The sequence below is a fragment of the Ambystoma mexicanum genome, chromosome 5p (genome assembly GCF_040938575.1).
Source record: "Ambystoma mexicanum isolate Mex_15411 chromosome 5p, UKY_AmexF1_1, whole genome shotgun sequence".
NCBI lineage: Eukaryota > Metazoa > Chordata > Amphibia > Caudata > Ambystomatidae > Ambystoma > Ambystoma mexicanum.
Genome location: NC_090930.1, coordinates 741,233,785 through 741,256,283, shown reverse-complemented (window position 1 = coordinate 741,256,283; position 22,499 = coordinate 741,233,785). Strand labels below are relative to the sequence as shown.

At 39.0% G+C, this 22,499-nt stretch overlaps 19 non-coding genes across 19 annotated transcripts; 9 read left to right on the top strand and 10 right to left on the bottom strand.

Moving 5' to 3' along the window:
- Nucleotides 1-288: 288 nt before the first annotated feature.
- Nucleotides 289-360, top strand: TRNAQ-CUG (transfer RNA glutamine (anticodon CUG)). Its single transcript has one exon. It is a non-coding gene; the product is annotated as a tRNA-Gln (tRNA).
- Nucleotides 361-1,273: 913 nt separating this feature from the next.
- Nucleotides 1,274-1,345, bottom strand: TRNAQ-UUG (transfer RNA glutamine (anticodon UUG)). The gene has a single exon. It is a non-coding gene; the product is annotated as a tRNA-Gln (tRNA).
- A 259-nt stretch (nucleotides 1,346-1,604) lies between these two features.
- On the top strand, nucleotides 1,605-1,676 carry TRNAQ-CUG (transfer RNA glutamine (anticodon CUG)). Its single transcript has one exon. It is a non-coding gene; the product is annotated as a tRNA-Gln (tRNA).
- Nucleotides 1,677-2,557: 881 nt separating this feature from the next.
- TRNAQ-UUG (transfer RNA glutamine (anticodon UUG)) lies at nucleotides 2,558-2,629 on the bottom strand. The gene has a single exon. It is a non-coding gene; the product is annotated as a tRNA-Gln (tRNA).
- A 2,368-nt stretch (nucleotides 2,630-4,997) lies between these two features.
- TRNAQ-CUG (transfer RNA glutamine (anticodon CUG)) lies at nucleotides 4,998-5,069 on the top strand. The gene has a single exon. It is a non-coding gene; the product is annotated as a tRNA-Gln (tRNA).
- A 913-nt stretch (nucleotides 5,070-5,982) lies between these two features.
- On the bottom strand, nucleotides 5,983-6,067 carry TRNAQ-UUG (transfer RNA glutamine (anticodon UUG)). The gene has a single exon. It is a non-coding gene; the product is annotated as a tRNA-Gln (tRNA).
- Nucleotides 6,068-7,272: 1,205 nt separating this feature from the next.
- On the bottom strand, nucleotides 7,273-7,344 carry TRNAQ-UUG (transfer RNA glutamine (anticodon UUG)). The gene has a single exon. It is a non-coding gene; the product is annotated as a tRNA-Gln (tRNA).
- Nucleotides 7,345-9,701: 2,357 nt separating this feature from the next.
- On the top strand, nucleotides 9,702-9,773 carry TRNAQ-CUG (transfer RNA glutamine (anticodon CUG)). Its single transcript has one exon. It is a non-coding gene; the product is annotated as a tRNA-Gln (tRNA).
- A 913-nt stretch (nucleotides 9,774-10,686) lies between these two features.
- On the bottom strand, nucleotides 10,687-10,758 carry TRNAQ-UUG (transfer RNA glutamine (anticodon UUG)). The gene has a single exon. It is a non-coding gene; the product is annotated as a tRNA-Gln (tRNA).
- A 259-nt stretch (nucleotides 10,759-11,017) lies between these two features.
- TRNAQ-CUG (transfer RNA glutamine (anticodon CUG)) lies at nucleotides 11,018-11,089 on the top strand. Its single transcript has one exon. It is a non-coding gene; the product is annotated as a tRNA-Gln (tRNA).
- An 881-nt stretch (nucleotides 11,090-11,970) lies between these two features.
- Nucleotides 11,971-12,042, bottom strand: TRNAQ-UUG (transfer RNA glutamine (anticodon UUG)). The gene has a single exon. It is a non-coding gene; the product is annotated as a tRNA-Gln (tRNA).
- Nucleotides 12,043-14,398: 2,356 nt separating this feature from the next.
- TRNAQ-CUG (transfer RNA glutamine (anticodon CUG)) lies at nucleotides 14,399-14,470 on the top strand. Its single transcript has one exon. It is a non-coding gene; the product is annotated as a tRNA-Gln (tRNA).
- A 913-nt stretch (nucleotides 14,471-15,383) lies between these two features.
- TRNAQ-UUG (transfer RNA glutamine (anticodon UUG)) lies at nucleotides 15,384-15,455 on the bottom strand. Its single transcript has one exon. It is a non-coding gene; the product is annotated as a tRNA-Gln (tRNA).
- A 259-nt stretch (nucleotides 15,456-15,714) lies between these two features.
- Nucleotides 15,715-15,786, top strand: TRNAQ-CUG (transfer RNA glutamine (anticodon CUG)). The gene has a single exon. It is a non-coding gene; the product is annotated as a tRNA-Gln (tRNA).
- An 881-nt stretch (nucleotides 15,787-16,667) lies between these two features.
- Nucleotides 16,668-16,739, bottom strand: TRNAQ-UUG (transfer RNA glutamine (anticodon UUG)). The gene has a single exon. It is a non-coding gene; the product is annotated as a tRNA-Gln (tRNA).
- A 2,357-nt stretch (nucleotides 16,740-19,096) lies between these two features.
- Nucleotides 19,097-19,168, top strand: TRNAQ-CUG (transfer RNA glutamine (anticodon CUG)). Its single transcript has one exon. It is a non-coding gene; the product is annotated as a tRNA-Gln (tRNA).
- A 913-nt stretch (nucleotides 19,169-20,081) lies between these two features.
- TRNAQ-UUG (transfer RNA glutamine (anticodon UUG)) lies at nucleotides 20,082-20,153 on the bottom strand. Its single transcript has one exon. It is a non-coding gene; the product is annotated as a tRNA-Gln (tRNA).
- A 259-nt stretch (nucleotides 20,154-20,412) lies between these two features.
- TRNAQ-CUG (transfer RNA glutamine (anticodon CUG)) lies at nucleotides 20,413-20,484 on the top strand. Its single transcript has one exon. It is a non-coding gene; the product is annotated as a tRNA-Gln (tRNA).
- Nucleotides 20,485-21,365: 881 nt separating this feature from the next.
- TRNAQ-UUG (transfer RNA glutamine (anticodon UUG)) lies at nucleotides 21,366-21,437 on the bottom strand. Its single transcript has one exon. It is a non-coding gene; the product is annotated as a tRNA-Gln (tRNA).
- Between the last annotated feature and the right edge of the window lie 1,062 nt (nucleotides 21,438-22,499).

Sequence of the window (22,499 nt, the reverse complement as noted above, 5' to 3'; positions counted from 1 at the left end):
CTAACCATTACACCATGGGCCCCTTGCTGGTGCAACCTGACAGAGTTGTAACAGAAATGAGAATCGAGATCTCATGCATCATTTTAACAAACTCATATTCCTAGCCCACGGATATTATGCAAATGTGGAACTGTTTAGTTGGTTGTTGCGCAATAGCAAACTCTTTGCTTTACAGCTCATTTGGATAGGATTCTTCCTCTGGAGGCATAAGATAAAAGAATATTGCATACATTCTCTAAAAGGCTCTTTTTTTGCTGCAATGACGTTCATCATGTCACTAAGTATGTAGGTTCCATGGTGTAATGGTTAGCACTCTGGACTCTGAATCCAGCGATCCGAGTTCAAATCTCGGTGGGACCTTGGGAATTACTGTGTTTGTTTTCCTCTCAGTGTCTTGTTTTAATAGCAATGACGCTGCTATGTCGCCCACTTTCATAGCATTATTCCCTGGGTGCATTTGAAAAAAGAAAGATTTTCCATGGATGACGCTCTTTAGCCACAATGAAACCCACCACTTTCTGTGGTGTGAAAGACCCATGGTGTAATGGTAGCACCCTGGAGGTTGAATCCAATAATTTGCATTCAAATCTCTGTAAGAGTTTACCATCAGTCAAACCTTTCCCTTATGGTTTATTGTGGATGTCTTCTTTGAAGAAAGGTATGATCCAACTAAAGTAAGTACATTCACGAATGGGCCCTTGGTCGGTACAAACAGTATTTATACACCTCAGGCCTTTTGTGAATTAAGAAAAGTGTGTTCTTCGTTCTATTTTTCATCTCAAACTGATACCTTCATTTTACAAACATGTAAAGGCTGTTAAGACGCTTGATTAATATCATTGATTCTGAATGTGGTCGCTTTTCATAGGATTAACCCTTTAACAATTTTGAAAGAGAATGGCGATACAATAGAGCTGCTTTTCCCAAAATGGTATTATTAATGTTGTTGCTGCATCTTCAAGTAAAAAGAGAATCCATTGGGTCACAGATTGAGCATGTTTCTTAACATTGAGTTAAGTTTGAAAATTTCAAATCTTTTATGTATGTTTCCGATGCAGATCTGCCCATCGACTCAGAATGACCTCACTGTTCATACATTTAAAAAAAATGCATAAAGGTTAAGGTGCTAGGCACAAAAGTGGATTTTTATGAAAAGTTATTCCAGAGAGTGAGAGCGAAAATGAATACCCTACACCACTAACCTTATGAATATTACTATCTTTGGCCTATAATTTAAGACAACAAGGAGACAAAGTGTGTTAGAGCAAGAGAGAGGTTCCACCGAGACTTGAACTCGGATCGCTGGATTCAAAGTCCAAAGTGCTAACCATTACACCATGGAACCCTTGTTGAGCAGAGCTTCATAAGGGCAATGAGAATATAGGGCACAGTCAAGATTTTTACTGACCTATAGTAACCGTTTACTGATATTATATCGAAGCAGCACTGTTGCTGTTGGATGCTGTGCAATCGCAAAGTATTGGCTTCATGTCTCATTTGGATCAAATTCTTCCTCTGGAGTCTAATGATATAGGAATATTACATATTTTCTCTGATGTGCTCTGTTTTTCCAGAATTAAGTGCATCATGCTACTGAATATGTGGGTTCCATGGTGTAATGGTTAGCACTCTGGACTCTGAATCCAGCGATCCAAGTTCAAGTCTCGGTGGGACCTTGGGGCTGCTTCTCTTTTAGAGTTGCCTTTCATTTGCAGATAGATATAACAGCAATAGCTTTGCTTTACAGCCCACTTTGATGGCAGTCTTCTTTGACCAAAGAATATTAATAGTTTCTGGGGATGACTCTCTTTTGCCACAAAGAAACTGCCCACTCTCGTATCTCCAAAGCTCCAAGGTATAATGGCTATTAAACTGGCTTTTGATCTCAGCGATTTGCATTGAAAGCCCAGGAGGCCCCTAAAATCAGTTGAATTGTTTCCTGATAATTTAGAGTTTATTTCTTCTTTCGAGAAAGGTGTGATCCAAATAAAGTAAGTACATTTAAACAAGGGCACTTGATCAGTAAATGCACTACTTTCTAGAACTCATAACTCTTGTAAGTTATAAAAAGTTTGCTCTCCATACAGTTTGTCAACTCAAAGAATTACATTTTTTACACATTTAATAAGACCATCAAATTGCTTGAAACATAGGAATGATTGTGAAAGTGAATATGATTCACCAAAATAATTGTATAACATTTTTTAATGTTAATAAAATAGGGCTTTTTCCAATCTTTTCACATCAATGTTGTTTCTGCATGTTCCAGTGAGCAGAGAATCTACTGCACATAGTGTGTACATTTTTCTTTTCATAGAGTTAAGGTTGGACATTATTCATCTGTGGAAAATGTTTCTGAGAGATATCTGGGTGCCCACTCTGATTGACCTTAGGGATTGTACATTAACGATATGTAGTTGCATCACTGTATTGGTATCAGGCACCAAAGTGCATTTAAATGTAATGTCGTGCAGAGAGAGTCGACTGAACTTCTGAATATTAACTCTGTTGAATTGTAATTTGAGAAATTAGAAAATGGAGTGTAAGAGCAAGATAACGGTCCCACCGAGACTTGAAATCGGATCGTTGGATTCAAAGTCCAAAGTGCTAACCATTACACCATGGAACCCTTGCAAGATGCACCTGAGAGCGTTGAATCAGAAATGGCAATATAGAGCACATTTACAATTTTTACAGATTCATAGTCCCAATTGACTGATATCATACAAACACAGCGATGTTGTCGATTGACGTTGTGCTATAGCAATCTCTGTGCTTTATAGAGCATGTAGATCAAATTCTTCCTCTTGAGGCATATGATTAAGCAATATTAAATATTGTTTCTGACTGCCTCTGTTTTGGCATAATGAAGTTCAGCATTTGCGGAAGTATTTAGGTTCCATGGTCTAATGGTTAGTAGGCTGGACTCTGAATTTAGTAATCTGACATGTTATAGCTATATTTTGTTTTCCTTTGGGTGTATTGTCATTTTATGCACATAGATTTCCTAGCAGTGGCTGTGATGAATAGTTCAATTTGATAGCAGCTTCCTTTTGAGAATTTGAAAAAAAAGAATTAAATAGTCTCTCTGGATGACTCTGCTTTGATTTCTATGTGCACATCCCTTTTGCGTTTCAGAGGGATTGACCAACATACACAACAGTGCTTGGAAGACCTCTTCCTCCCTCATGGCATGTAAAGCTAACCTCTCTCCTACCGTGTGTTTTTTTACTTTTTAACTTCCCCTTCCGAGTCATGATCATGTAACTGAATTTACATTTTTAGATTTTAACTGCAGTAGTTGCTTGTTTTTCATTTTTATTTTTTGTGTACGCATACATCCCTTTTTGTGGGGAGGGGGGAGTGATGTCTGTTTACTTATATTAGCTAATATAGGTCATTTTATGTCCGCTTACAATATGTGTCAGGATTTTTTATGTCGTTTCCAATCAATGTCTAATATCAAGTGGTTTGCAGCAGTCATACAAAGGCACGTAACACCCCCAAAACACCTACATAAGTTAGAAATACTCCGGAAGAGTACTCAGTTTATGAAAAGGCGGTGAATCCCAAATAGAACTGTAAATGTAAGCTAGCAAGCAGACTGTGCACCCCTGTTTGGAACTATGACCTGTGTGTTGCCCTCTATTAACAGAACAATGCAACTGCAGCCCATGTCACATAAAATAGAAAGTAGAGATTATGCAAATTAACTCCCAGAAGAGCCTGGTGTCACCCCAAAAGGTGTCATGATTTTCACACCAAGAAACATCCACACATAGATCCCTGCGAACCTCAAAAACGTACAGGAAACCCTGTCCAGCGCTTTGCTCCCAGAGGAGATAAGGTTGAAAAACCACCCTATGTTAAAAGTGTCCATAATCCATGCCAGCTGCCCTGTCTATAGAACCTGGCCGTTCGTGGCCTAGGGGCATGAGTGGAAGGGTTTAACCTGCCTGGGTTCTTGGGCATGGTTTCATCATGCCTCAGTTTACAATGGCACTCTGCCACTTTGTCAGGCTTTAAAGAAGCCTGACTCCTGCAGAGCAAAAGATCTGATTATTTCCTTACATGTTTTGTACGTAAGAATGCGGATGGTGCTCTGAGCCTCCTATGGTGGTTATTAAGCATGGTATACATACCATAGCATGTAACTGTGCCTACAAATGGAACATTTTGTTCATTTATTAGGGAGTTGTGAAAATGGCAAAATCAAATTGCCATTACTGACACAGACCAGCTGCCGCTGTCCGGACATTTAGTCGAAAGACATTTCGTCGAAAGACATTTGGTCGACGTAATTTGGTCGAAAGCCAAATGGTCGAATTTTTTAATTTATTTATATATATATTTTTTAGGTTGTAGTTTAGGGAAAAAAAGGGGTTTTTAGAAAAAAAGGGGGTTGGGGGGACCCCCCAACCCCCCCCCAAAAAAAAATGTGAAAATAAAAAACAAAGCAATTCGACCATTTGGTTTTCGACCAAATGGTTTCGACCAATTGTCCTGTCGACAAATTTTTTTCGACGAAATGTCTGGCAACCCAGCTGCCGACTGTTGCTATTGATAGGAGTTCCAGGTGTATAAACTGAGGAGATCACCAGTTCAATTACCTGTGAACGCATTTTGAAGCTCATTCACAACCAGTTCATGCCCGTTCTCTCCATTTTGGCTTTCTGGCTGGCCGAGGGGCCCTTCAGTAATGTTCTTTGCTAACCATTACACCATGGGCCCCTTGCTGGTGCAACCTGACAGAGTTGTAACAGAAATGAGAATCGAGATCTCATGCATCATTTTAACAAACTCATATTCCTATCCCACGGATATTATGCAAATGTGGAACTATTTAGTTGGTTGTTGCGCAATAGCAAACTCTTTGCTTTACAGCTCATTTGGATAGGATTCTTCCTCTGGAGGCATAAGATAAAAGAATATTGCATACATTCTCTAAAAGGCTCTTTTTTTGCTGCAATGACGTTCATCATGTCACTAAGTATGTAGGTTCCATGGTGTAATGGTTAGCACTCTGGACTCTGAATCCAGCGATCCGAGTTCAAATCTCGGTGGGACCTTGGGAATTATTGTGTTTGTTTTCCTCTCAGTGTCTTGTTTTAATAGCAATGACGCTGCTGTGTCGCCCACTTTCATAGCATTATTCCCTGGGTGCATTTGAAAAAAGAAAGATTTTCCATGGATGACGCTCTTTAGCCACAATGAAACCCACCACTTTCTGTGGTGTGAAAGACCCATGGTGTAATGGTAGCACCCTGGAGGTTGAATCCAATAATTTCCATTCAAATCTCTGTAAGAGTTTACCATCAGTCGAACCTTTCCCTTATCGTTTATTGTGGATGTCTTCTTTGAAGAAAGGTATGATCCAACTAAAGTAAGTACATTCACGAATGGGCCCTTGGTCGGTACAAACAGTATTTATACACCTCAGGCCTTTTGTGAATTAAGAAAAGTGTGTTCTTCGTTCTATTTTTCATCTCAAACTGATACCTTCATTTTACAAACATGTAAAGACTGTTAAGACGCTTGATTAATATCATTGATTCTGAATGTGGTCGCTTTTCATAGGATTAACCCTTTAACAATTTTGAAAGAGAATGGCGATACAATAGAGCTGCTTTTCCCAAAATGGTATTATTAATGTTGTTGCTGCATCTTCAAGTAAAAAGAGAATCCATTGGGTCACAGATTGAGCATGTTTCTTAACATTGAGTTAAGTTTGAAAATTTCAAATCTTTTATGTATGTTTCCGATGCAGATCTGCCCATCGACTCAGAATGACCTCACTGTTCATACATTTAAAAAAAATGCATAAAGGTTAAGGTGCTAGGCGCAAAAGTGGATTTTTATGAAAAGTTATGCCAGAGAGTGAGAGCGAAAATGAATACCCTACACCACTAACCTTATGAATATTACTATCTTTGGCCTATAATTTAAGACAACAAGGAGACAAAGTGTGTTAGAGCAAGAGAGAGGTTCCACCGAGACTTGAACCCGAGACTTGAACTCGGATCGCTGGATTCAAAGTCCAAAGTGCTAACCATTACACCATGGAACCCTTGTTGAGCAGAGCTTCATAAGGGCAATGAGAATATAGGGCACAGTCAAGATTTTTACTGACCTATAGTAACCGTTTACTGATATTATATCGAAGCAGCACTGTTGCTGTTGGATGCTGTGCAATCGCAAAGTATTGGCTTCATGTCTCATTTGGATCAAATTCTTCCTCTGGAGTCTAATGATATAGGAATATTACATATTTTCTCTGATGTGCTCTGTTTTTCCAGAATGAAGTGCATTATGCTACTGAATATGTGGGTTCCATGGTGTAATGGTTAGCACTCTGAATCCAGCGATCTGAGTTCAAGTCTCGGTGGGACCTTGGGGCTGCTTCTCTTTTAGAGTTGCCTTTCATTTGCAGATAGATATAACAGCAATAGCTTTGCTTTACAGCCCACTTTGATGGCAGTCTTCTTTGACCAAAGAATATTAATAGTTTCTGGGGATGACTCTCTTTTGCCACAAAGAAACTGCCCACTCTCATATCTCAAAAGCTCCAAGGTATAATGGCTATTAAACTGGCTTTTGATCTCAGCGATTTGCATTGAAAGCCCAGGAGGCCCCTAAAATCAGTTGAATTGTTTCCTGATAATTTAGAGTTTATTTCTTCTTTCGAGAAAGGTGTGATCCAAATAAAGTAAGTACATTTAAACAAGGGCACTTGATCAGTAAATGCACTACTTTCTAGAACTCATAACTCTTGTAAGTTATAAAAAGTTTGCTCTCCATACAGTTTGTCAACTCAAAGAATTACATTTTTTACACATTTAATAAGACCATCAAATTGCTTGAAACATAGGAATGATTGTGAAAGTGAATATGATTCACCAAAATAATTGTATAACATTTTTTAATGTTAATAAAATAGGGCTTTTTCCAATCTTTTCACATCAATGTTGTTTCTGCATGTTCCAGTGAGCAGAGAATCTACTGCACATAGTGTGTACATTTTTCTTTTCATAGAGTTAAGGTTGGACATTATTCATCTGTGGAAAATGTTTCTGAGAGATATCTGGGTGCCCACTCTGATTGACCTTAGGGATTGTACATTAACGATATGTAGTTGCATCACTGTATTGGTATCAGGCAGCAAAGTGCATTTAAATGTAATGTCGTGCAGAGAGAGTCGACTGAACTTCTGAATATTAACTCTGTTGAATTGTAATTTGAGAAATTAGAAAATGGAGTGTAAGAGCAAGATAACGGTCCCACCGAGACTTGAACTCGGATCGTTGGATTCAAAGTCCAAAGTGCTAACCATTACACCATGGAACCCTTGCAAGATGCACCTGAGAGCGTTGAATCAGAAATGGCAATATAGAGCACATTTACAATTTTTACAGATTCATAGTCCCAATTGACTGATATCATACAAACACAGCGATGTTGTCGATTGACGTTGTGCTATAGCAATCTCTGTGCTTTATAGAGCATGTAGATCAAATTCTTCCTCTTGAGGCATATGATTAAGCAATATTAAATATTGTTTCTGACTGCCTCTGTTTTGGCATAATGAAGTTCAGCATTTGCGGAAGTATTTAGGTTCCATGGTCTAATGGTTAGTAGGCTGGACTCTGAATTTAGTAATCTGACATGTTATAGCTATATTTTGTTTTCCTTTGGGTGTATTGTCATTTTATGCACATAGATTTCCTAGCAGTGGCTGTGATGAATAGTTCAATTTGATAGCAGCTTCCTTTTGAGAATTTGAAAAAAAAAGAATTAAATAGTCTCTCTGGATGACTCTGCTTTGATTTCTATGTGCACATCCCTTTTGCGTTTCAGAGGGATTGACCAACATACACAACAGTGCTTGGAAGACCTCTTCCTCCCTCATGGCATGTAAAGCTAACCTCTCTCCTACCGTGTGTTTTTTTACTTTTTAACTTCCCCTTCCGAGTCATGATCATGTAACTGAATTTACATTTTTAGATTTTAACTGCAGTAGTTGCTTGTTTTTCATTTTTATTTTTTGTGTACGCATACATCCCTTTTTGTGGGGAGGGGGGAGTGATGTCTGTTTACTTATATTAGCTAATATAGGTCATTTTATGTCCGCTTACAATATGTGTCAGGATTTTTTATGTCGTTTCCAATCAATGTCTAATATCAAGTGGTTTGCAGCAGTCATACAAAGGCACGTAACACCCCCAAAACACCTACATAAGTTAGAAATACTCCGGAAGAGTACTCAGTTTATGAAAAGGCGGTGAATCCCAAATAGAACTGTAAATGTAAGCTAGCAAGCAGACTGTGCACCCCTGTTTGGAACTATGACCTGTGTGTTGCCCTCTATTAACAGAACAATGTAACTGCAGCCCATGTCACATAAAATAGAAAGTAGAGATTATGCAAATTAACTCCCAGAAGAGCCTGGTGTCACCCCAAAAGGTGTCATGCTTTTCACACCAAGAAACATCCACACATAGATCCCTGCGAACCTCAAAAACGTACAGGAAACCCTGTCCAGCGCTTTGCTCCCAGAGGAGATAAGGTTGAAAAACCACCCTATGTTAAAAGTGTCCATAATCCATGCCAGCTGCCCTGTCTAGTTCGGGGCCTAGGGGCATGAGTGGAAGGGTTTAACCTGCCTGGGTTCTTGGGCATGGTTTCATCATGCCTCAGTTTACAATGGCACTCTGCCACTTTGTCAGGCTTTAAAGAAGCCTGACTCCTGCAGAGCAAAAGATCTGATTATTTCCTTACATGTTTTGTACGTAAGAATGCGGATGGTGCTCTGAGCCTCCTATGGTGGTTATTAAGCATGGTATACATACCATAGCATGTAACTGTGCCTACAAATGGAACATTTTGTTCAGTTATTAGGGAGTTGTGAAAATGGCAAAATCAAATTGCCATTACTGACACAGACCAGCTGCCGCTGTCCGGACATTTAGTCGAAAGACATTTCGTCGAAAGACATTTGGTCGACGTAATTTGGTCGAAAGCCAAATGGTCGATATTTTTATTTATTTATATATATTTTTTTTAGGTTGTAGTTTAGGGAAAAAAAGGGGGTTTTAGAAAAAAAGGGGGTTGGGGGGACCCCCAAACCCCCCCCCCAAAAAAAAAAGTGAAAATAAAAAACAAAGCAATTCGACCATTTGGTTTTCGACCAAATGGTTTCGACCAATTGTCCTGTCGACAAATTTTTTTCGACGAAATGTCTGGCAACCCAGCTGCCGACTGTTGCTATTGACAGGAGTTCCAGGTGTATAAACTGAGGAGATCACCAGTTCAATTACCTGTGAACGCATTTTGAAGCTCATTCACAACCAGTTCATGCCCGTTCTCTCCATTTTGGCTTTCTGGCTGGCCGAGGGGCCCTTCAGTAATGTTCTTTGCTAACCATTACACCATGGGCCCCTTGCTGGTGCAACCTGACAGAGTTGTAACAGAAATGAGAATCGAGATCTCATGCATCATTTTAACAAACTCATATTCCTAGCCCACGGATATTATGCAAATGTGGAACTGTTTAGTTGGTTGTTGCGCAATAGCAAACTCTTTGCTTTACAGCTCATTTGGATAGGATTCTTCCTCTGGAGGCATAAGATAAAAGAATATTGCATACATTCTCTAAAAGGCTCTTTTTTTGCTGCAATGACGTTCATCATGTCACTAAGTATGTAGGTTCCATGGTGTAATGGTTAGCACTCTGGACTCTGAATCCAGCGATCCGAGTTCAAATCTCGGTGGGACCTTGGGAATTACTGTGTTTGTTTTCCTCTCAGTGTCTTGTTTTAATAGCAATGACGCTGCTGTGTCGCCCACTTTCATAGCATTATTCCCTGGGTGCATTTGAAAAAAGAAAGATTTTCCATGGATGACGCTCTTTAGCCACAATGAAACCCACCACTTTCTGTGGTGTGAAAGACCCATGGTGTAATGGTAGCACCCTGGAGGTTGAATCCAATAATTTGCATTCAAATCTCTGTAAGAGTTTACCATCAGTCGAACCTTTCCCTTATCGTTTATTGTGGATGACTTCTTTGAAGAAAGGTATGATCCAACTAAAGTAAGTACATTCACGAATGGGCCCTTGGTCGGTACAAACAGTATTTATACACCTCAGGCCTTTTGTGAATTAAGAAAAGTGTCTTCTTCGTTCTATTTTTCATCTCAAACTGATACCTTCATTTTACAAACATGTAAAGACTGTTAAGACGCTTGATTAATATCATTGATTCTGAATGTGGTCGCTTTTCATAGGATTAACCCTTTAACAATTTTGAAAGAGAATGGCGATACAATAGAGCTGCTTTTCCCAAAATGGTATTATTAATGTTGTTGCTGCATCTTCAAGTAAAAAGAGAATCCATTGGGTCACAGATTGAGCACGTTTCTTAACATTGAGTTAAGTTTGAAAATTTCAAATCTTTTATGTATGTTTCCGATGCAGATCTGCCCATCGACTCAGAATGACCTCACTGTTCATACATTTAAAAAAAATGCATAAAGGTTAAGGTGCTAGGCACAAAAGTGGATTTTTATGAAAAGTTATGCCAGAGAGTGAGAGCGAAAATGAATACCCTACACCACTAACCTTATGAATATTACTATCTTTGGCCTATAATTTAAGACAACAAGGAGACAAAGTGTGTTAGAGCAAGAGAGAGGTTCCACCGAGACTTGAACTCGGATCGCTGGATTCAAAGTCCAAAGTGCTAACCATTACACCATGGAACCCTTGTTGAGCAGAGCTTCATAAGGGCAATGAGAATATAGGGCACAGTCAAGATTTTTACTGACCTATAGTAACCGTTTACTGATATTATATCGAAGCAGCACTGTTGCTGTTGGATGCTGTGCAATCGCAAAGTATTGGCTTCATGTCTCATTTGGATCAAATTCTTCCTCTGGAGTCTAATGATATAGGAATATTACATATTTTCTCTGATGTGCTCTGTTTTTCCAGAATAAAGTGCATCATGCTACTGAATATGTAGGTTCCATGGTGTAATGGTTAGCACTCTGGACTCTGAATCCAGCGATCTGAGTTCAAGTCTCGGTGGGACCTTGGGGCTGCTTCTCTTTTAGAGTTGCCTTTCATTTGCAGATAGATATAACAGCAATAGCTTTGCTTTACAGCCCACTTTGATGGCAGTCTTCTTTGACCAAAGAATATTAATAGTTTCTGGGGATGACTCTCTTTTGCCACAAAGAAACTGCCCACTCTCATATCTCCAAAGCTCCAAGGTATAATGGCTATTAAACTGGCTTTTGATCTCAGCGATTTGCATTGAAAGCCCAGGAGGCCCCTAAAATCAGTTGAATTGTTTCCTGATAATTTAGAGTTTATTTCTTCTTTCGAGAAAGGTGTGATCCAAATAAAGTAAGTACATTTAAACAAGGGCACTTGATCAGTAAATGCACTACTTTCTAGAACTCATAACTCTTGTAAGTTATAAAAAGTTTGCTCTCCATACAGTTTGTCAACTCAAAGAATTACATTTTTTACACATTTAATAAGACCATCAAATTGCTTGAAACATAGGAATGATTGTGAAAGTGAATATGATTCACCAAAATAATTGTATAACATTTTTTAATGTTAATAAAATAGGGCTTTTTCCAATCTTTTCACATCAATGTTGTTTCTGCATGTTCCAGTGAGCAGAGAATCTACTGCACATAGTGTGTACATTTTTCTTTTCATAGAGTTAAGGTTGGACATTATTCATCTGTGGAAAATGTTTCTGAGAGATTTCTGGGTGCCCACTCTGATTGACCTTAGGGATTGTACATTAACGATATGTAGTTGCATCACTGTATTGGTATCAGGCACCAAAGTGCATTTAAATGTAATGTCGTGCAGAGAGAGTCGACTGAACTTCTGAATATTAACTCTGTTGAATTGTAATTTGAGAAATTAGAAAATGGAGTGTAAGAGCAAGATAACGGTCCCACCGAGACTTGAACTCGGATCGTTGGATTCAAAGTCCAAAGTGCTAACCATTACACCATGGAACCCTTGCAAGATGCACCTGAGAGCGTTGAATCAGAAATGGCAATATAGAGCACATTTACACTTTTTACAGATTCATAGTCCCAATTGACTGATATCATACAAACACAGAGATGTTGTCGATTGACGTTGTGCTATAGCAATCTCTGTGCTTTATAGAGCATGTAGATCAAATTCTTCCTCTTGAGGCATATGATTAAGCAATATTAAATATTGTTTCTGACTGCCTCTGTTTTGGCATAATGAAGTTCAGCATTTGCGGAAGTATTTAGGTTCCATGGTCTAATGGTTAGTAGGCTGGACTCTGAATTTAGTAATCTGACATGTTATAGCTATATTTTGTTTTCCTTTGGGTGTATTGTCATTTTATGCACATAGATTTCCTAGCAGTGGCTGTGATGAATAGTTCAATTTGATAGCAGCTTCCTTTTGAGAATTTGAAAAAAAAAGAATTAAATAGTCTCTCTGGATGACTCTGCTTTGATTTCTATGTGCACATCCCTTTTGCGTTTCAGAGGGATTGACCAACATACACAACAGTGCTTGGAAGACCTCTTCCTCCCTCATGGCATGTAAAGCTAACCTCTCTCCTACCGTGTGTTTTTTTACTTTTTAACTTCCCCTTCCGAGTCATGATCATGTAACTGAATTTACATTTTTAGATTTTAACTGCAGTAGTTGCTTGTTTTTCATTTTTATTTTTTGTGTACGCATACATCCCTTTTTGTGGGGAGGGGGGAGTGATGTCTGTTTACTTATATTAGCTAATATAGGTCATTTTATGTCCGCTTACAATATGTGTCAGGATTTTTTATGTCGTTTCCAATCAATGTCTAATATCAAGTGGTTTGCAGCAGTCATACAAAGGCACGTAACACCCCCAAAACACCTACATAAGTTAGAAATACTCCGGAAGAGTACTCAGTTTATGAAAAGGCGGTGAATCCCAAATAGAACTGTAAATGTAAGCTAGCAAGCAGACTGTGCACCCCTGTTTGGAACTATGACCTGTGTGTTGCCCTCTATTAACAGAACAATGTAACTGCAGCCCATGTCACATAAAATAGAAAGTAGAGATTATGCAAATTAACTCCCAGAAGAGCCTGGTGTCACCCCAAAAGGTGTCATGCTTTTCACACCAAGAAACATCCACACATAGATCCCTGCGAACCTCAAAAACGTACAGGAAACCCTGTCCAGCGCTTTGCTCCCAGAGGAGATAAGGTTGAAAAACCACCCTATGTTAAAAGTGTCCATAATCCATGCCAGCTGCCCTGTCTAGTTCGGGGCCTAGGGGCATGAGTGGAAGGGTTTAACCTGCCTGGGTTCTTGGGCATGGTTTCATCATGCCTCAGTTTACAATGGCACTCTGCCACTTTGTCAGGCTTTAAAGAAGCCTGACTCCTGCAGAGCAAAAGATCTGATTATTTCCTTACATGTTTTGTACGTAAGAATGCGGATGGTGCTCTGAGCCTCCTATGGTGGTTATTAAGCATGGTATACATACCATAGCATGTAACTGTGCCTACAAATGGAACATTTTGTTCAGTTATTAGGGAGTTGTGAAAATGGCAAAATCAAATTGCCATTACTGACACAGACCAGCTGCCGCTGTCCGGACATTTAGTCGAAAGACATTTCGTCGAAAGACATTTGGTCGACGTAATTTGGTCGAAAGCCAAATGGTCGATATTTTTATTTATTTATATATATTTTTTTTAGGTTGTAGTTTAGGGAAAAAAAGGGGGTTTTAGAAAAAAAGGGGGTTGGGGGGACCCCCAAACCCCCCCCCAAAAAAAAAAGTGAAAATAAAAAACAAAGCAATTCGACCATTTGGTTTTCGACCAAATGGTTTCGACCAATTGTCCTGTCGACAAATTTTTTTCGACGAAATGTCTGGCAACCCAGCTGCCGACTGTTGCTATTGACAGGAGTTCCAGGTGTATAAACTGAGGAGATCACCAGTTCAATTACCTGTGAACGCATTTTGAAGCTCATTCACAACCAGTTCATGCCCGTTCTCTCCATTTTGGCTTTCTGGCTGGCCGAGGGGCCCTTCAGTAATGTTCTTTGCTAACCATTACACCATGGGCCCCTTGCTGGTGCAACCTGACAGAGTTGTAACAGAAATGAGAATCGAGATCTCATGCATCATTTTAACAAACTCATATTCCTAGCCCACGGATATTATGCAAATGTGGAACTGTTTAGTTGGTTGTTGCGCAATAGCAAACTCTTTGCTTTACAGCTCATTTGGATAGGATTCTTCCTCTGGAGGCATAAGATAAAAGAATATTGCATACATTCTCTAAAAGGCTCTTTTTTTGCTGCAATGACGTTCATCATGTCACTAAGTATGTAGGTTCCATGGTGTAATGGTTAGCACTCTGGACTCTGAATCCAGCGATCCGAGTTCAAATCTCGGTGGGACCTTGGGAATTACTGTGTTTGTTTTCCTCTCAGTGTCTTGTTTTAATAGCAATGACGCTGCTGTGTCGCCCACTTTCATAGCATTATTCCCTGGGTGCATTTGAAAAAAGAAAGATTTTCCATGGATGACGCTCTTTAGCCACAATGAAACCCACCACTTTCTGTGGTGTGAAAGACCCATGGTGTAATGGTAGCACCCTGGAGGTTGAATCCAATAATTTGCATTCAAATCTCTGTAAGAGTTTACCATCAGTCGAACCTTTCCCTTATCGTTTATTGTGGATGACTTCTTTGAAGAAAGGTATGATCCAACTAAAGTAAGTACATTCACGAATGGGCCCTTGGTCGGTACAAACAGTATTTATACACCTCAGGCCTTTTGTGAATTAAGAAAAGTGTCTTCTTCGTTCTATTTTTCATCTCAAACTGATACCTTCATTTTACAAACATGTAAAGACTGTTAAGACGCTTGATTAATATCATTGATTCTGAATGTGGTCGCTTTTCATAGGATTAACCCTTTAACAATTTTGAAAGAGAATGGCGATACAATAGAGCTGCTTTTCCCAAAATGGTATTATTAATGTTGTTGCTGCATCTTCAAGTAAAAAGAGAATCCATTGGGTCACAGATTGAGCACGTTTCTTAACATTGAGTTAAGTTTGAAAATTTCAAATCTTTTATGTATGTTTCCGATGCAGATCTGCCCATCGACTCAGAATGACCTCACTGTTCATACATTTAAAAAAAATGCATAAAGGTTAAGGTGCTAGGCACAAAAGTGGATTTTTATGAAAAGTTATGCCAGAGAGTGAGAGCGAAAATGAATACCCTACACCACTAACCTTATGAATATTACTATCTTTGGCCTATAATTTAAGACAACAAGGAGACAAAGTGTGTTAGAGCAAGAGAGAGGTTCCACCGAGACTTGAACTCGGATCGCTGGATTCAAAGTCCAAAGTGCTAACCATTACACCATGGAACCCTTGTTGAGCAGAGCTTCATAAGGGCAATGAGAATATAGGGCACAGTCAAGATTTTTACTGACCTATAGTAACCGTTTACTGATATTATATCGAAGCAGCACTGTTGCTGTTGGATGCTGTGCAATCGCAAAGTATTGGCTTCATGTCTCATTTGGATCAAATTCTTCCTCTGGAGTCTAATGATATAGGAATATTACATATTTTCTCTGATGTGCTCTGTTTTTCCAGAATAAAGTGCATCATGCTACTGAATATGTAGGTTCCATGGTGTAATGGTTAGCACTCTGGACTCTGAATCCAGCGATCTGAGTTCAAGTCTCGGTGGGACCTTGGGGCTGCTTCTCTTTTAGAGTTGCCTTTCATTTGCAGATAGATATAACAGCAATAGCTTTGCTTTACAGCCCACTTTGATGGCAGTCTTCTTTGACCAAAGAATATTAATAGTTTCTGGGGATGACTCTCTTTTGCCACAAAGAAACTGCCCACTCTCATATCTCCAAAGCTCCAAGGTATAATGGCTATTAAACTGGCTTTTGATCTCAGCGATTTGCATTGAAAGCCCAGGAGGCCCCTAAAATCAGTTGAATTGTTTCCTGATAATTTAGAGTTTATTTCTTCTTTCGAGAAAGGTGTGATCCAAATAAAGTAAGTACATTTAAACAAGGGCACTTGATCAGTAAATGCACTACTTTCTAGAACTCATAACTCTTGTAAGTTATAAAAAGTTTGCTCTCCATACAGTTTGTCAACTCAAAGAATTACATTTTTTACACATTTAATAAGACCATCAAATTGCTTGAAACATAGGAATGATTGTGAAAGTGAATATGATTCACCAAAATAATTGTATAACATTTTTTAATGTTAATAAAATAGGGCTTTTTCCAATCTTTTCACATCAATGTTGTTTCTGCATGTTCCAGTGAGCAGAGAATCTACTGCACATAGTGTGTACATTTTTCTTTTCATAGAGTTAAGGTTGGACATTATTCATCTGTGGAAAATGTTTCTGAGAGATTTCTGGGTGCCCACTCTGATTGACCTTAGGGATTGTACATTAACGATATGTAGTTGCATCACTGTATTGGTATCAGGCACCAAAGTGCATTTAAATGTAATGTCGTGCAGAGAGAGTCGACTGAACTTCTGAATATTAACTCTGTTGAATTGTAATTTGAGAAATTAGAAAATGGAGTGTAAGAGCAAGATAACGGTCCCACCGAGACTTGAACTCGGATCATTGGATTCAAAGTCCAAAGTGCTAACCATTACACCATGGAACCCTTGCAAGATGCACCTGAGAGCGTTGAATCAGAAATGGCAATATAGAGCACATTTACACTTTTTACAGATTCATAGTCCCAATTGACTGATATCATACAAACACAGAGATGTTGTCGATTGACGTTGTGCTATAGCAATCTCTGTGCTTTATAGAGCATGTAGATCAAATTCTTCCTCTTGAGGCATATGATTAAGCAATATTAAATATTGTTTCTGACTGCCTCTGTTTTGGCATAATGAAGTTCAGCATTTGCGGAAGTATTTAGGTTCCATGGTCTAATGGTTAGTAGGCTGGACTCTGAATTTAGTAATCTGACATGTTATAGCTATATTTTGTTTTCCTTTGGGTGTATTGTCATTTTATGCACATAGATTTCCTAGCAGTGGCTGTGATGAATAGTTCAATTTGATAGCAGCTTCCTTTTGAGAATTTGAAAAAAAAAGAATTAAATAGTCTCTCTGGATGACTCTGCTTTGATTTCTATGTGCACATCCCTTTTGCGTTTCAGAGGGATTGACCAACATACACAACAGTGCTTGGAAGACCTCTTCCTCCCTCATGGCATGTAAAGCTAACCTCTCTCCTACGGTGTGTTTTTTTACTTTTTAACTTCCCCTTCCGAGTCATGATCATGTAACTGAATTTACATTTTTAGATTTTAACTGCAGTAGTTGCTTGTTTTTCATTTTTATTTTTTGTGTACGCATACATCCCTTTTTGTGGGGAGGGGGGAGTGATGTCTGTTTACTTATATTAGCTAATATAGGTCATTTTATGTCCGCTTACAATATGTGTCAGGATTTTTTATGTCGTTTCCAATCAATGTCTAATATCAAGTGGTTTGCAGCAGTCATACAAAGGCACGTAACACCCCCAAAACACCTACATAAGTTAGAAATACTCCGGAAGAGTACTCAGTTTATGAAAAGGCGGTGAATCCCAAATAGAACTGTAAATGTAAGCTAGCAAGCTGACTGTGCACCCCTGTTTGGAACTATGACCTGTGTGTTGCCCTCTATTAACAGAACAATGTAACTGCAGCCCATGTCACATAAAATAGAAAGTAGAGATTATGCAAATTAACTCCCAGAAGAGCCTGGTGTCACCCCAAAAGGTGTCATGCTTTTCACACCAAGAAACATCCACACATAGATCCCTGCGAACCTCAAAAACGTACAGGAAACCCTGTCCAGCGCTTTGCTCCCAGAGGAGATAAGGTTGAAAAACCACCCTATGTTAAAAGTGTCCATAATCCATGCCAGCTGCCCTGTCTAGTTCGGGGCCTAGGGGCATGAGTGGAAGGGTTTAACCTGCCTGGGTTCTTGGGCATGGTTTCATCATGCCTCAGTTTACAATGGCACTCTGCCACTTTGTCAGGCTTTAAAGAAGCCTGACTCCTGCAGAGCAAAAGATCTGATTATTTCCTTCCATGTTTTGTACGTAAGAATGCGGATGGTGCTCTGAGCCTCCTATGGTGGTTATTAAGCATGGTATACATACCATAGCATGTAACTGTGCCTACAAATGGAACATTTTGTTCATTTATTAGGGAGTTGTGAAAATGGCAAAATCAAATTGCCATTACTGACACAGACCAGCTGCCGCTGTCCGGACATTTCGTTGAAAGACATTTCGTCGAAAGACATTTGGTCGACGTAATTTGGTCGAAAGCCAAATTGTCGTTTTTTTTATTTATTTATATATATATTTTTTAGGTTGTAGTTTAGGGAAAAAAGGGGTTTTTAGAAAAAAAGGGGGTTGGGGGAACCCCCCCAAACCCCCCCCCAAAAAAAAATGTGAAAATAAAAAACAAAGCAATTCGACCATTTGGTTTTCGACCAAATGGTTTCGACCAATTTTCCTGTCAACAAATTTTTTTCGACGAAATGTCTGGCAACCCAGCTGCCGACTGTTGCTATTGACAGGAGTTCCATGTGTATAAACTGAGGAGATCACCAGTTCAATTACCTGTGAACGCATTTTGAAGCTCATTCACAACCAGTTCATGCCCGTTCTCTCCATTTTGGCTTTCTGGCTGGCCGAGGGGCCCTTCAGTAATGTTCTTTGCTAACCATTACACCATGGGCCCCTTGCTGGTGCAACCTGACAGAGTTGTAACAGAAATGAGAATCGAGATCTCATGCATCATTTTAACAAACTCATATTCCTAGCCCACGGATATTATGCAAATGTGGAACTGTTTAGTTGGTTGTTGCGCAATAGCAAACTCTTTGCTTTACAGCTCATTTGGATAGGATTCTTCCTCTGGAGGCATAAGATAAAAGAATATTGCATACATTCTCTAAAAGGCTCTTTTTTTGCTGCAATGACGTTCATCATGTCACTAAGTATGTAGGTTCCATGGTGTAATGGTTAGCACTCTGGACTCTGAATCCAGCAATCCGAGTTCAAATCTCGGTGGGACCTTGGGAATTACTGTGTTTGTTTTCCTCTCAGTGTCTTGTTTTAATAGCAATGACGCTGCTGTGTCGCCCACTTTCATAGCATTATTCCCTGGGTGCATTTGAAAAAAGAAAGATTTTCCATGGATGACGCTCTTTAGCCACAATGAAACCCACCACTTTCTGTGGTGTGAAAGACCCATGGTGTAATGGTAGCACCCTGGAGGTTGAATCCAATAATTTGCATTCAAATCTCTGTAAGAGTTTACCATCAGTCGAACCTTTCCCTTATCGTTTATTGTGGATGTCTTCTTTGAAGAAAGGTATGATCCAACTAAAGTAAGTACATTCACGAATGGGCCCTTGGTCGGTACAAACAGTATTTATACACCTCAGGCCTTTTGTGAATTAAGAAAAGTGTGTTCTTCGTTCTATTTTTCATCTCAAACTGATACCTTCATTTTACAAACATGTAAAGACTGTTAAGACGCTTGATTAATATCATTGATTCTGAATGTGGTCGCTTTTCATAGGATTAACCCTTTAACAATTTTGAAAGAGAATGGCGATACAATAGAGCTGCTTTTCCCAAAATGGTATTATTAATGTTGTTGCTGCATCTTCAAGTAAAATGATAATCCATTGGGTCACAGATTGAGCATGTTTCTTAACATTGAGTTAAGTTTGAAAATTTCAAATCTTTTATGTATGTTTCCGATGCAGATCTGCCCATCGACTCAGAATCACCTCACTGTTCATACATTTAAAAAAAATGCATAAAGGTTAAGGTGCTAGGCACAAAAGTGGATTTTTATGAAAAGTTATGCCAGAGAGTGAGAGCGAAAATGAATACCCTACACCACTAACCTTATGAATATTACTATCTTTGGCCTATAATTTAAGACAACAAGGAGACAAAGTGTGTTAGAGCAAGAGAGAGGTTCCACCGAGACTTGAACTCGGATCGCTGGATTCAAAGTCCAAAGTGCTAACCATTACACCATGGAACCCTTGTTGAGCAGAGCTTCATAAGGGCAATGAGAATATAGGGCACAGTCAAGATTTTTACTGACCTATAGTAACCGTTTACTGATATTATATCGAAGCAGCACTGTTGCTGTTGGATGCTGTGCAATCGCAAAGTATTGGCTTCATGTCTCATTTGGATCAAATTCTTCCTCTGGAGTCTAATGATATAGGAATATTACATATTTTCTCTGATGTGCTCTGTTTTTCCAGAATGAAGTGCATCATGCTATTGAATATGTGGGTTCCATGGTGTAATGGTTAGCACTCTGGACTCTGAATCCAGCGATCCGAGTTCAAGTCTCGGTGGGACTTTGGGGCTGCTTCTCTTTTAGAGTTGCCTTTCATTTGCAGATAGATATAACAGCAATAGCTTTGCTTTACAGCCCACTTTGATGGCAGTCTTCTTTGACCAAAGAATATTAATAGTTTCTGGGGATGACTCTCTTTTGCCACAAAGAAACTGCCCACTCTCATATCTCCAAAGCTCCAAGGTATAATGGCTATTAAACTGGCTTTTGATCTCAGCGATTTGCATTGAAAGCCCAGGAGGCCCCTAAAATCAGTTGAATTGTTTCCTGATAATTTAGAGTTTATTTCTTCTTTCGAGAAAGGTGTGATCCAAATAAAGTAAGTACATTTAAACAAGGGCACTTGATCAGTAAATGCACTACTTTCTAGAACTCATAACTCTTGTAAGTTATAAAAAGTTTGCTCTCCATACAGTTTGTCAACTCAAAGAATTACATTTTTTACACATTTAATAAGACCATCAAATTGCTTGAAACATAGGAATGATTGTGAAAGTGAATATGATTCACCAAAATAATTGTATAACATTTTTTAATGTTAATAAAATAGGGCTTTTTCCAATCTTTTCACATCAATGTTGTTTCTGCATGTTCCAGTGAGCAGAGAATCTACTGCACATAGTGTGTACATTTTCCTTTTCATAGAGTTAAGGTTGGACATTATTCATCTGTGGAAAATGTTTCTGAGAGATATCTGGGTGCCCACTCTGATTGACCTTAGGGATTGTACATTAACGATATGTAGTTGCATCACTGTATTGGTATCAGGCACCAAAGTGCATTTAAATGTAATGTCGTGCAGAGAGAGTCGACTGAACTTCTGAATATTAACTCTGTTGAATTGTAATTTGAGAAATTAGAAAATGGAGTGTAAGAGCAAGATAACGGTCCCACCGAGACTTGAACTCGGATCGTTGGATTCAAAGTCCAAAGTGCTAACCATTACACCATGGAACCCTTGCAAGATGCACCTGAGAGCGTTGAATCAGAAATGGCAATATAGAGCACATTTACAATTTTTACAGATTCATAGTCCCAATTGACTGATATCATACAAACACAGCGATGTTGTCGATTGACGTTGTGCTATAGCAATCTCTGTGCTTTATAGAGCATGTAGATCAAATTCTTCCTCTTGAGGCATATGATTAAGCAATATTAAATATTGTTTCTGACTGCCTCTGTTTTGGCATAATGAAGTTCAGCATTTGCGGAAGTATTTAGGTTCCATGGTCTAATGGTTAGTAGGCTGGACTCTGAATTTAGTAATCTGACATGTTATAGCTATATTTTGTTTTCCTTTGGGTGTATTGTCATTTTATGCACATAGATTTCCTAGCAGTGGCTGTGATGAATAGTTCAATTTGATAGCAGCTTCCTTTTGAGAATTTGAAAAAAAAAGAATTAAATAGTCTCTCTGGATGACTCTGCTTTGATTTCTATGTGCACATCCCTTTTGCGTTTCAGAGGGATTGACCAACATACACAACAGTGCTTGGAAGACCTCTTCCTCCCTCATGGCATGTAAAGCTAACCTCTCTCCTACCGTGTGTTTTTTTACTTTTTAACTTCCCCTTCCGAGTCATGATCATGTAACTGAATTTACATTTTTAGATTTTAACTGCAGTAGTTGCTTGTTTTTCATTTTTATTTTTTGTGTACGCATACATCCCTTTTTGTGGGGAGGGGGGAGTGATGTCTGTTTACTTATATTAGCTAATATAGGTCATTTTATGTCCGCTTACAATATGTGTCAGGATTTTTTATGTCGTTTCCAATCAATGTCTAATATCAAGTGGTTTGCAGCAGTCATACAAAGGCACGTAACACCCCCAAAACACCTACATAAGTTAGAAATACTCCGGAAGAGTACTCAGTTTACGAAAAGGCGGTGAATCCCAAATAGAACTGTAAATGCAAGCTAGCAAGCAGACTGTGCACCCCTGTTTGGAACTATGACCTGTGTGTTGCCCTCTATTAACAGAACAATGTAACTGCAGCCCATGTCACATAAAATAG